Genomic DNA, 12,035 nt, shown 5'->3' on the forward strand with positions numbered 1-12,035 from the left:
TGGATTTTATCATCGGATTACCCATGGCACGATGGGGATATGATTCTATCTGGGTATTAGTGGATTGGTTGACCAAATTAGCTCACTTTATCCCAGTGAAAACCACATATACAAGTGCGAAGTTGGACAAGATATACATGACCAGGATCGTATGTCTGCATGGAGTTCCGAGGACCATCGTATCAGATAGAGGAACACAGTTTACTTCAAAGTTTTGGCATCAGTTGCACCAGACTTTGGGAACCAGGCTAGAGTTCAGTACAACCTTCCATCCACAGACAGATGGACAGACTGAGAGAGTCAATCGGATTCTGGAGGACATGTTGAGAGCTTGTGCGCTAGACTATGGGTCTAGTTGGGATGATAATTTACCCTACGCGGAGTTCTCATACAACAACAGCTACCAGGCCAGTTTGAAGATGGCACCGTTTAAAGCCTTGTACGGAAGAAGGTGTAGAACACCGTTGATGTGGGATGAAGTTGGAGACCGTCAGTTGTTTGGACCGGATTTGATCAAAGAATCTGAAGAGAAGGTTAAGCTGATTCGAGATAGGCTGAAAGTAGCTCAGTCCAGGCAGAAGAGTTATGCCGACTCAAAACGCAAGAAGGTAGCCTATGAAATCGGAGACAGAGTATATCTATGAGTGTCACCACTGCGAGGAGTTAAGCGTTTTGGAGTTAAAGGAAAGTTAGCCCCGAGATTTGTAGGGTCGTACCGTGTTTTGGAACGCATGAAAGAGGTTGCCTACAAGTTGGAATTACCCGAAGGACTGTCAGCAGTACATGATGTGTTCCACGTTTCCCAGTTGAAGAAGTGTCATGCTGAGATGGCCAATATTCCTCTAAGAGATACAGTTCCCCTGGAAGCAATTCAGTTAGATAGTGATTTGACATATGAGGAGAAACCAGACAGGATTCTCGAATTTGCCAGCCGAGTTACTCGCAGCAAGGTTATCAAGTTTTGCAAAGTTCAGTGGAGGCACCATACCGAGGATGAAGCCACCTGGGAAAGAGAGGATGATCTACGCAAAGACCACCCACACATATTTTCTAGCCAACCCGAATCTCGAGGGCGAGATTCATCTTAAGGGGGGTAGGTTTGTAACATCCCAAATTTTAAATTTGAAATGTTATACATAGGTCATTCATGCATATCATATTTTATTGCATTTCTTTTTGCGATCCTCGAAATCCTAAGCAACTCAAGGACCCTCGGAGAGAGTTGGGGATTTTCCTACTTCTCATATTTGAACTTTTCTCAAATATCGAAACAAGGATCACTTTGGTTTTAATTATTTTTCTCTTCGAAAATATTTCATATTAAAATTATATGAGAGGAGATGATATGACTTCTCCGAAATAAATGAAATATTGGAGGAAAATATTAAAATCAATTTATATATTTTATTTGGGTTTTATCACTATTTTATTTGAATTAGGAAAATATGCATTTTTCAAAACTGCATTACAGGCCCAAATAAATGTTCACTTTGTCTGCTATGTTTTTAGAGGACGGGGAAAATTTATTTCAAGATTTTTGGAGTCTGTTTAGTATTTCTTTTTTTTGTTTTTCTGCGTCAGGTTTTATAAAAAAACGCAACCGACCTAACCGGGCCGTGTCCGACCTGGACACCGAGCCAGGCCGGCCTTTATAAGCCAGGAGGCCCGAGGTCCCGCTCCTAGCCGCCCAAACCCTAGCCGCCAGCCCTGCCGGCCGATCCGAGCCGCCGCCGCCGGATCCACTCGTCGCCGCTGCCGACGCCGCCGCCCCGCGTCGCCCCGACGGAGTTCCCGCCGCAGCCGCCAACACGTTTGCCGAGGTAGCCGCCGGTTTTATTTAAAAACCGCTTGGTTTTTTTTCGAAACCCTAAGATTCATTTTTTTAGATCTGTTTGGTTCGGTTTTCCGCGGTTTAGCTAAATAGTGGATGTCATCCGTACGTTCGTTTTAACGAACGTTGTTCGTCCATTAGTCACAGACAGCGAGCGTTCGTTCGTTAGCCTGTTCGTCAGTTTTTCTTTTTCCAAGGTTTTTCCGCGATTATTTCTGATCGCGATTTCTGCCCTGATCTTAGATTTAGTTTATCTTTTCGCTCGTTTATCGGAATCAGGCGATTCAAGCGCCTAGATTTTCGTCTCAAAGTTCTCCTTTTGTTTAACCAACTTGAACAAGATTTTGATACTGTAAATTTTGACTTTAGTCCAGATTAGTAAATGGATCTTGTTTCTTTCGTAGTTTGAGTTTCGTTGCTCCATTTGATTTGATTCTTTCTGCAAACCGGAGTTCTTCAGTTGAACTTTCTGGTTAGATCTTCTTATTTGAGTTTTCTTCATGCATCATTGCTTGATTGCTTATGTATGCTATTTTTTGTTTGTGATAGAGCATCCGGAATGCGAAGCGTGCTACTACGACTCTTGAGGATTTGCAAATCGTCAGCAAGGCAAGTAACACATTGATCATACTTCTTTCATTCCCGGTTTTTATGCATTAGTTCCAATTCTCAAACATTGCATGATTAGGAAGTGTGTAACTTCTGGGTATTGGGAGGTAGTTGATGAGGTAGAACCTATTGCCCTGTTTATCATCAAACCCTGGGAGTTACTTCTTCGTTATGCTTATACTGCTATGCTATGCTCGTAGACGTGGATTGGGTTTGAGTGTATCCATGACAGATGTGAGTTGTTAATAAATGGTTAACTTAAGGTGGCAACTTTAATACATATCTGGGTGGATTGCTTGTGGGCACCTGGAGAACCCAGTGTTGTTCTAGGATATCCCGGAGTATCCGTGTGATCATCCTACGGTCCGCCACCCAGGCTCAAAGGGATCATAAGATTATTCATGCTAGAAACTTTCATGTGAAGCCACAAGCTATTATGGGCCCTAGCATAGTTGAGTATGTTGCATGACCTCTTTCAGTGGTGGGCTAGCAGATGTAGGGGAAAGTAGGTATAACTGTCCACCCAGAGTAAAGAGTTAGTGCTTCTGAAAGACTGTGTCTCGGTCATCCGTTTTCTCAAACACCATGTATTGCGAGAAATCCAACGGAGGAGATCGAGTCTTGTAGGAAAAAATGCGCAAACCTCTGCAGAGTGTACAAACTAATCATGGTTAGCCGTTGCCCTGTTATGGACATCTTGAGTATCTGGTTCTTGGATTATCATATGGATCTCATCATTCTAAATTAATTTTGTTGGATTGAGAATTACTTTTAATTGGGATTGAGTTGGAGGAACCTTTTCAATGTTGTTTCAACTACCATGATAGTTAAATAAAATATATTCCTTTGTTGTTGGGAAAAATTGGCTTTTCGCAAAACATATTAACCATACAGCCTCCACCAGCCATATATGCATGTAGTGATAGCATTTATTTGTTCATTACTTTACTGTGTTACATTGCTAGCATATTCCATGTGCTGGCCCATTTTCAGATTGCAACGTATCATGTTGCAGACCTTTTAAACGAGGAGTAAAGTTCACTAGACCGTTGTCATGCACTCAACTATGCCATTAGAGTTGACGGACTCACTTTATCTTCCAAGCCTTCCGCTATTATCATATTAGATGGCCTTAAGCCATATTTATTATATTAAATTCTCTCTTGAGACATTCAATGTAATAAATGTGTAATTGCTACTCTGTTATAAATCCTTCGAGTACTGTTTGTGTCAGCATTACCAATCTAGGGATAACACTGAAGCACAAAGACTTAACCGTTCGAGGTCGGGTCGCTACATGCGCATTGGAGGCATTATTCCATTTTATGGGTTACAACAAACACAACCACATATAAACATAAGTGGAAACAAGATTAGGCACCAAAGAACATTTTCCATTTTATGGGTTACAACAAACACACCGAAGTCCTTTGACTTGAACACATCAGTACCAAGATTTGCATCAGCAGATGCCCCCATGCCCCCGGATTGCTGTCCTTGAACTTGTGATTCACCGTCGTTAGAACTTTTTGGTTCTCCACACCTGCATTGAAATTTTGCATACTTCTTCACAAAATTAAACTTCTGAATATGGCTGATGGAGCCCCGTCATTAAATGGTACACGGGCAAGTCCAAAATCACAAATTTCATCTTGCAGTCAACATTCGCTAGAATATTCTTGGGCTTCAGATCCCGATGGAAAACATTTGCTGCAAAACCATCATCTAAGCAAACAATCCGTACAGCAACATCAGATCCTGATGGAGCCTAATCAGTAATTACCTGCATGTACTTCATTCCTTGGAGCAGCTGATACAAAACGAAACTGGACTGATGTTTGCTTTCAAAAGCTCTTTCACATCAACTTCAAAACAAAAATAAAGCTGAATATAGACACCGACGCGTACTGTGTCCCTGCTGCTTCTCCCTTCGATGACAAGAATTAGCATAGGTGCACTTTAGATGCAGCAAAATCTGAACTTTAAAATGGGAAATTGAAATTTAACATGCCGACTGATATATCTTTTTAATAAGTACTCCCTCCGTTCCAAATTACTCGTCGCAGAAATGGATGTATCTAGAACTAAAATACATCTAGATACATCCATACCTGCGACAAGTAATTCGGAACGGAGGGAGTAGTTATCTAAAGGAAAATGAGTTACAATCATATGCTAGAAGATGCCCCATACAAAAAATAGAAGTACGAGTGAGATAGAAAGAGTTGTTTCTACAAGTTCGTTTAAGTACAAATACATAGTGGTAGCGGCATTTCAATGCAAATTGTAGCTTGGTACAATACTCTGTTGCAAGCATCATATTGCTTGGATGTATGAAACACAACCGTCACCATGTTACTGTTCCAGGCATAGTCAATATAGTTGCACTGAGATGTTTAACCAGATGAACTGAGACAGCCAATGGAGGAAGGAGTTCTTCTCTTAACATTGGCAGCATTTTGACAAGAATCACTCGAACATCTTTTAAAAGAGACAACAATGACCACTTTTTTTAACTGCCTGGGTAAACAACCCGCCAACTTATAGAAATTGCTCACTTGAACTTATAGGAAATAGAAAAAAGAACTATGTAGATACAGCTTGCATCATCAAAATCCAAAGTTTTTTCAAACTGATAACATATGTAAAACTTAGGTCCATTGGTGTGACGCACACAGTTGAACTAGTGTAATATATGTAGTCGAAGGGATGTAATTATTTGTAGTTGAACCAATAAGAGACATGGCAACACAGCAACATTTTCACTCTATGGTGTCTCACACATGGTTTGCTAGAACAAGTTGAACTGAATATCTTTTTCGTTTTGAACTTTGAAACAAGCTACAACTTCTGTTTCCCAAATGTGTACGGAATTTTAAGTTTCCAAGCACATACCCTATGTTCTTGTTTGTTGATGGGCACGCCTCCCCTACTCCTGTGGACTGACAGCGCCGGTGAAGTGGAGCTGAAGGAGCGGGGACCACGAGAGGCGGCTGGGGGCGCCGGGATTTGGCCGCTGTAGGGGATCCCAACTATTACCAAGTCATCCCTGAGGAGCTTGTAGAGGCGGGGCAGTTGGTCGCCGGCCATCCAATGTAAGTTTGAACTACCAGGTGCGCTGGGATTTGGTTGCTGTAGAGAAACAAGTCGGATCAAACATTAATTATATAGGTTACAGATTTTGCCTTCTGTAGTGATGTGCTTCCTGGGCTGTCCAAAAGCAGCAGCCACACAAGTTTGGTAGCCGTTCGTCGTGCACACCTGCTCGATGGGAATTTACACAAACTGTTCGGAATTTACACAAACTTTTAAAACATGAACTCAATGGTCCAAACTTAGTGTTCGAACTGTTTTGATTTATTAAAATTGCAACATAAAGAAACCTTTTGTGGCTTCTCTGAATCAAAATTGTCGCAGGACATCAACATAACTGATTTCCTATGTTGTTTTGTTAACTTTCCAAGTTTTAATTTTTGAACCACCTTGGTAGGTATACATCAACTTTTCATGACAAAATTATTGTAGCCGATATTTTTGCTCAGGACATTAAATAAAACACATGCCTAACACACTGTACACACACCTAACACACAAAAATCAGTGCTGAAGCACTGATGCTTCAATATCACAATTGGTGCAAAATTCAGATATTTACTACATAACAAGATTTTGAGATGAAGAATAAATGTGATCAGTACTAGTACGACTGAACAATAAGTTCAGAATTGTAGCAGTGCTAAGGAATCATTACCATCAAGAGGACGACAAGATTCACGTTTATTTTTGTCCCTATTCGTCGTTGAGATCAATGATGCTGAGCAGTAGGAGGGGGAGAGCCGTCGTGATCTGCTAGGTGGGGAAGTAGAGAATTCCATGAGTGCAACTCAGATCATCGTGGGGGAGGCCACAGTGAGGACCCCCGTGTTGGCCCACTAGCTGACGAGGAGCATCGGAGAATCTACACCATGAACACAAAACTATGAACTTCAATAAAACAAACATTTGAATGTCAAAGAGAGTTAGTGTGTGAATTGTTCTGATATAAAAAATGCAACATAAAAATGCCATTTTGCTTCTTTGAATCGAAATTCTTGTCTTACATCAACATAACCAAACTAGTTTTCTAACACAACATTGAAACTGCTTCACATGATTTGTATCTCTCAAAAAAGTAAACTCGTTTTACTACTTTATACCAAATACACCTACAAAACAACAGAAAAAAATCATTTCTCATAGGCATTTCAACAAGCACACATATCATCCATTTTTTGCACAGAAGCGGCCTAAGATTGAATGGAGCAAAAGGCATGCCACAAGTGAAAAGAACTAGCAGCAGCAGCTCGAGATTCACCTTTTTTGTAGAGGATGCATCCCACCTGCGGTTCAGATATGGTAGAAATGCTCAGTTCAGTTATATCGTGCATGCACGAACACACCAGCACACGCAGGCCACAGCAAGCACGCAGCAGATGCATGTCGAACTGAGGGGCTACGTCAGGACCCGGGGTGGAGTTGGTCGGCGACGGAGCTCGAGGAGGCTAGCACCGGGAGGGAGGAGACCTGCTGGATCGAGCACATGGCAGCGGGATTCGGCTGGCGACGTTGTGGCGGGCCATCTCCACCCACATGGCCACACCCCACCGTGCCCCAATATCCACCTCGCTGAACTGAATGAAATTTATAAATTGAACCGAACTCAAAGAAGAAATTTGACATCATGTGTACATCAAGAAATAAACTTGAGCAGTACCAACTACTAAACAAAAAGATTGGTACATCGAACTTAGAGATTGTATATTGGTGAACTTTTTCTCCCTACAGAATCATTAATCAAATGCATATACTGTTCGCGAGGATTTATCAACATGATAAGTAGTGGCAGTACTACTCTAGGTAACAAAGTGGTAGCGGTACAAAAGAAGGCCACCATAAACAATGAGTACTACCGCGACACCTAAACTATGTGTTGGCCATGCTTGCTTTACACGAGGTCATACAGAAGTTGTACTGAGGGTGTGAATTAGAGCGGCCGGAAGAGGATGCAGCAGCACACACAGACACCACCAGATAAGTTCTCCTGTCTCTAGAACACATGTATGCACACACACACACATCTCCATCTACAAAAAAAAAGAAATTGTTGACCTCCGGAGTTCTTGCAAAGTGAATTCATTTTTGTAACCAGAGAACTTGCTACACTTAGCAAAGGTGAACTACTCATTCCCAAAAACTGCAGGATGTCTACTATCATGGACCAGAACTTTGAACTTCACGTATGCTCATATATGTTGTTTCTTTTGAATTCCCTATCAAATGATCAGTTTCAGTAGCCGAGAAAATTGGCTCTACCTCATAGCTATGAAACTGAGTTTGATTGAACCTTCACACATATAAAGTTTGAACTTCGATCAAAAGCTAAATAATTCAACCACATACATACAAGCAGAAAACATGCAAAATTTGGTCCTATTTAGGCATATATCAGCAGAATATTTAGAGACCACCGCTCAATTTTTCGTCTATGAACTGTCAAGCCAGATGCAATTGGACATACTGGAGATGTGGGGATGAGATGACAAAACACAACCTTCAGGTGTTGGCAATTATTCAGATTATTGAACTCTCCCAGCAGGTATACCTGAACTTGCATGACACATTTTGTTTATTCAGTTGAAAGTAGCTGATTTTGAACTCTTGCAGCAGGTATATACCTGAAGTCACAGAGTGGGGAGGGAGGCGACCGGATCCAGGAAGGGATGCTTGTTGTTCAATGGGTCGCGACGACGCCGGAGGTGCGTGGTGCACGGGGGAGCGGCCGAGGGTGACGACCCCATGACCCACACGTTGATGGAGGGGGAGCACGATGCATGGAGGGAGGTCGCCGACGGCGCGGAAGAAGGAGGTTGGCTGGGCGGCGAAGGACGGTGACGGACGCGGTTGTGTCACGGCAACGTGTGGTAGGGAGGGCAGTCGGCGACAGCGCGTGGGGAAGGGTGGGGTGGGCGGCTGGCAGCGGCAGCGCGTGGATAGGGAGGGGCGGGCGGCCGGCGGCGGTAGCGCGCGGGTAGGAAGGGGCGGCCGGTCGGCGGCGACAGCGCGTGGGTAGGGTGGGGTGGCCGGCCGGCGGCGGCGACGCGTGGGATGGGAGGGCAAGCGGGCGGCGTGCGGGTAGGGGAGGAAGGAGGCTGAGCGCCGGCGGGGGAGGGAGGAGCTGGAGCGCTGGTGGGGGAGTTGGGATCGGGAGGGAGGTGGGAGGGTGTGGGAGCGTGGGTTCGAGGTCAGTGAGTCGTGCCGGTTTCGGGCTGGTGGGCTGGGTTTCGGGAAATTGCGTCGTGCGTCGCTCCTATATAGGCATCTCTACTAGGTCGCGTTGCGGGTTTAATTTTTGTCTCACCTCTTTTGGTTTATTTTCGTCCTCTCTCACCTCCAATTCCCCCGCTCCCACTTTCTATTTTTGTTGGTTTTTTCGTTGGTTTTTATTCGTCCCTTTCCCACTGGTTTTACAGTGCAGAGAAAACCATCCCCGCATGCCTCTCCACGATCCCTACCCGATTCACGCATCTCACCCTCCCTCCTGCATGAGCATCCGCCGCCGCCGGTGCGTTGGCTGCCTCCCTCCCCCATCGCCGGCCACCTCTCGCCCCTCATAGCCGGTCGCCTCCCTCCACTGGATGCCGACCACCTACTTCACCGCGCCGATCGCCTACATCCCAGCCGCCGGCCATGACCAGATTCGCACCGGTGTTCCCGCATCGGCGTTCCCGCATCGGCGCCACCACGACCACGCAGTGGCAGAGGAGTCCTCCTCCTCCCACCACCGCGCCCTCCTCCTCTCACCTCCACACCCATCCATCCCTCCCTGCTCGCACCCGAAACCCTAGCCCGCGGGCGGCCATGGTGACCGAGCTCAGGATCCGCAGCATCTTCCTCTCCTCCAAGAGCAAGAGCGGCAACTTCTGCAAGGGTATGCCATGAATCCCTTCTCTTCTTCTGGCCTTCTTCATCTTCACATCGGATTCGTGTGTGTGGTCTATATATGCAGTCAGTTTGCTCCCTCCGATCTGCTCTGCATGCATGAAGGGGCCCGGCCAAAGAGAAGCTGCTGCTGTTGCAGGTTCTTCCTCATCCCCGCTGTAGGTGGTAAGCCATATCCCTCTCCCTCCTTCTCTCTCACCCCCATCTTGTCTTTGTAGGCAAGCAGTCTGCATGTTAGCAGGCACATGAATCAATCAAAATACCTTTTTGATTGATATATATGTGTACTTACTGAGAGGAGAACCATGTTAAAGAATCACAGTGTGTGATGTTATATTTCGTTCCCTGCTAAACTCCGAGGTTGCATTCATTTCCTTGAACAAATGTTTGAACCTTTTGCTGTAAAGTTGTAGATTGAATTTAGTTGTCACAACTTTTTTGGTTGTTGCTTGCCTGAATGAAATCAGTAGACATTATTCAGATAACTGAATTAGACACCGTTGTGTGTAGTCTTTGTTGGAAATACATACTGTACCGACAGACTTCACTGAGAAATCTATGGTTTTGACCAATACGAGGATTGAGTACTCTTATCTCATTCATCATTACAAGTTGTATCTTTCAGAATTAGGTGTTCGTACAGTTACCATTTACTGTATATTATTTTCTACAGTAACTGTCAGGATTAGGTGTTTGTTGGTAATATAAAATGATAGATGTATAGAGTTCATTGAGAAATCCAAGGTTATGATCAAGATGATAGGTTAAAAATTAAGGATCAAGTACTCTTGTCTCATTGATCATTACAAGTTGTAATATTCAGGATTATCTCATGCAGTGTTTATCAATATCCAGGATTAGGAAAAAAATGTACTCCTATCTTGCAACTTTGTTTCAGCTTCAGGCAAAGTGCACAGTTAAGAACCTCATGCTGTTGTGAGAGAAACTTAGAACAGTCTTTACTATCTTTTTTTTCTTGACAATCGTATCTTGCCTGAATCAATTCAGTACTCATGTTCAGATAACTGAAACTAGACACTGTCTTGTAGTGGATGTATAGAGTTCACCAAGAAATCCAAGGTTGTGAGCAAGACGGCAGCTTTAGAATTGATGATCAAGTACTCTTATCTCATTTATTACTACAAGTTTCACGATTCAGGAATAGAGCGTTCATCCGTGGCGCGGCCGCCTCCTTCCCCTCCCTCCACCACATGCTGCCTGCCGGATCTCGCCGTTGAGCGCATCGGCCCGCCGTCTCCAACCACCCCCGTCTATGATCCGAGCCGACTACAGGGGGGCCACCACTGCCACCGAGGACAAGGTCGCCTGTGGAAACCACCGCTACCTCCGGTCCTTCGATCTCTCCCCTTTTCGCCACTCCTCACGGCCCGCTCCGCACGGCTCGGCCTTCTCGGCGGGGATTTGCTTTTTGGCGAAGAGAGGCGGCTGCAGGCGCCATGGTGCCGATCCAGTCATCATTGGTATTCAAGTTGCCACCTAACGAATCTGTTTTTATTTCTTATTAGGTACCTGAAAGACTGAACCTGATCTGATGAAGTTGCTTGTCAGACTACCTTCCTTTTATGAACTCGAAGGTCAAGAGACCAAGGTATCGTGAGGAGTGCATATGGCCTGATGTTCCTTGTGTGTATCGCGAGGATTTGGGAGCATCGGCGACGGACAATTAACTAGCTAGGTCATGGTATTACGATGAGCCAGGTCATGGTACACAGGTTAACTACACAAGCTTCTGGTGTTTTATTGTTGGTCGTTCCCGTCCACTGCTGCCAACAGTCAATTTTCTGCAGGGTTTTTATTTCTTTTTCTTCCATCGAAAGCTCCTTTTTGCCACTGATTAATTAGTTGATGCATGTGGAGATTTTCAATACTAGGAGAACCAAGTTTAAATATGTGCAATTCCATCTATCTAGCATCAATGTCGGGTGAGGTTAGACTACAAGAAAGACTAGATATTAAGCTTGTCCATTTTGTCTACACCTTTTGAATCTGAAGTGACTACTGTTGTAAATAATGCTACTTGAGTACCTGGTTGATTGGTTTTGTTATTGTGGCATTGAGTAGCCTACTACATTAGTGGTGTCAGCTATATTTTGTAAGTTTGTTATCGATTCCATTTGGGTATATGTGTGTGTGATTGAAAAATAATGGTTTAGATATGAATTGCTACAGTTTTATATAATACTCTTTGATCTATGCTGCTAGGTCTGCCACTGCGTGCATGACAACATGAGGTGCCGCAAATCGGCGTGGTATGCTGGTGGATGATGGCGACAGTTAGATGGTTGGCAAGGATTATGAGAGGTCGGCGAGCAGCACTCCTTCCTCTCTTCCCTGTGGAGAAGATGACCTGCAGCTCATTGACTGTTGAGTTCCCTCGAGTCTCTCTTTCTTCCGGCAAGGTAAAGTTCAATTTTCTGGTGACCATGTTTATTAAATTCTATGGTAGAATCCATATTGATTCTAAGATGACATTATAGTGCATTTTTGTCCAGACATATGATTTTTCATCATCTGGTGTATGTCGATATAGCACAGCCCACACATACCCTCCTACCCTGAGTAAATCTGAATCCCCATTTTTCAGTTCTGAACTCCA

General features: G+C 44.2%; 1 long non-coding RNA gene across 6 annotated transcripts; it reads right to left on the minus strand.

Annotated features, from left to right (window-relative positions):
• Nucleotides 1–3,618: 3,618 nt before the first annotated feature.
• Nucleotides 3,619–8,746, minus strand: LOC125543783 (uncharacterized). Of its 6 annotated transcripts, none has more exons than XR_007298764.2 (5): nt 8,155–8,746; nt 6,795–7,110; nt 6,192–6,398; nt 4,224–5,572; nt 3,619–4,150 (listed from the first exon to the last, which is right to left on the minus strand). It is a non-coding gene; the product is annotated as an uncharacterized LOC125543783 (long non-coding RNA). The 6 variants fall into 6 exon arrangements; XR_007298766.2 differs by having other exon boundaries at nt 6,795–7,563; XR_007298765.2 differs by having other exon boundaries at nt 6,795–8,081.
• Between the last annotated feature and the right edge of the window lie 3,289 nt (nt 8,747–12,035).

Source organism: Triticum urartu, chromosome 3A (genome assembly GCF_056163025.1).
Source record: "Triticum urartu cultivar PI428250 chromosome 3A, HENAU_Tu73, whole genome shotgun sequence".
NCBI lineage: Eukaryota > Viridiplantae > Streptophyta > Magnoliopsida > Poales > Poaceae > Triticum > Triticum urartu.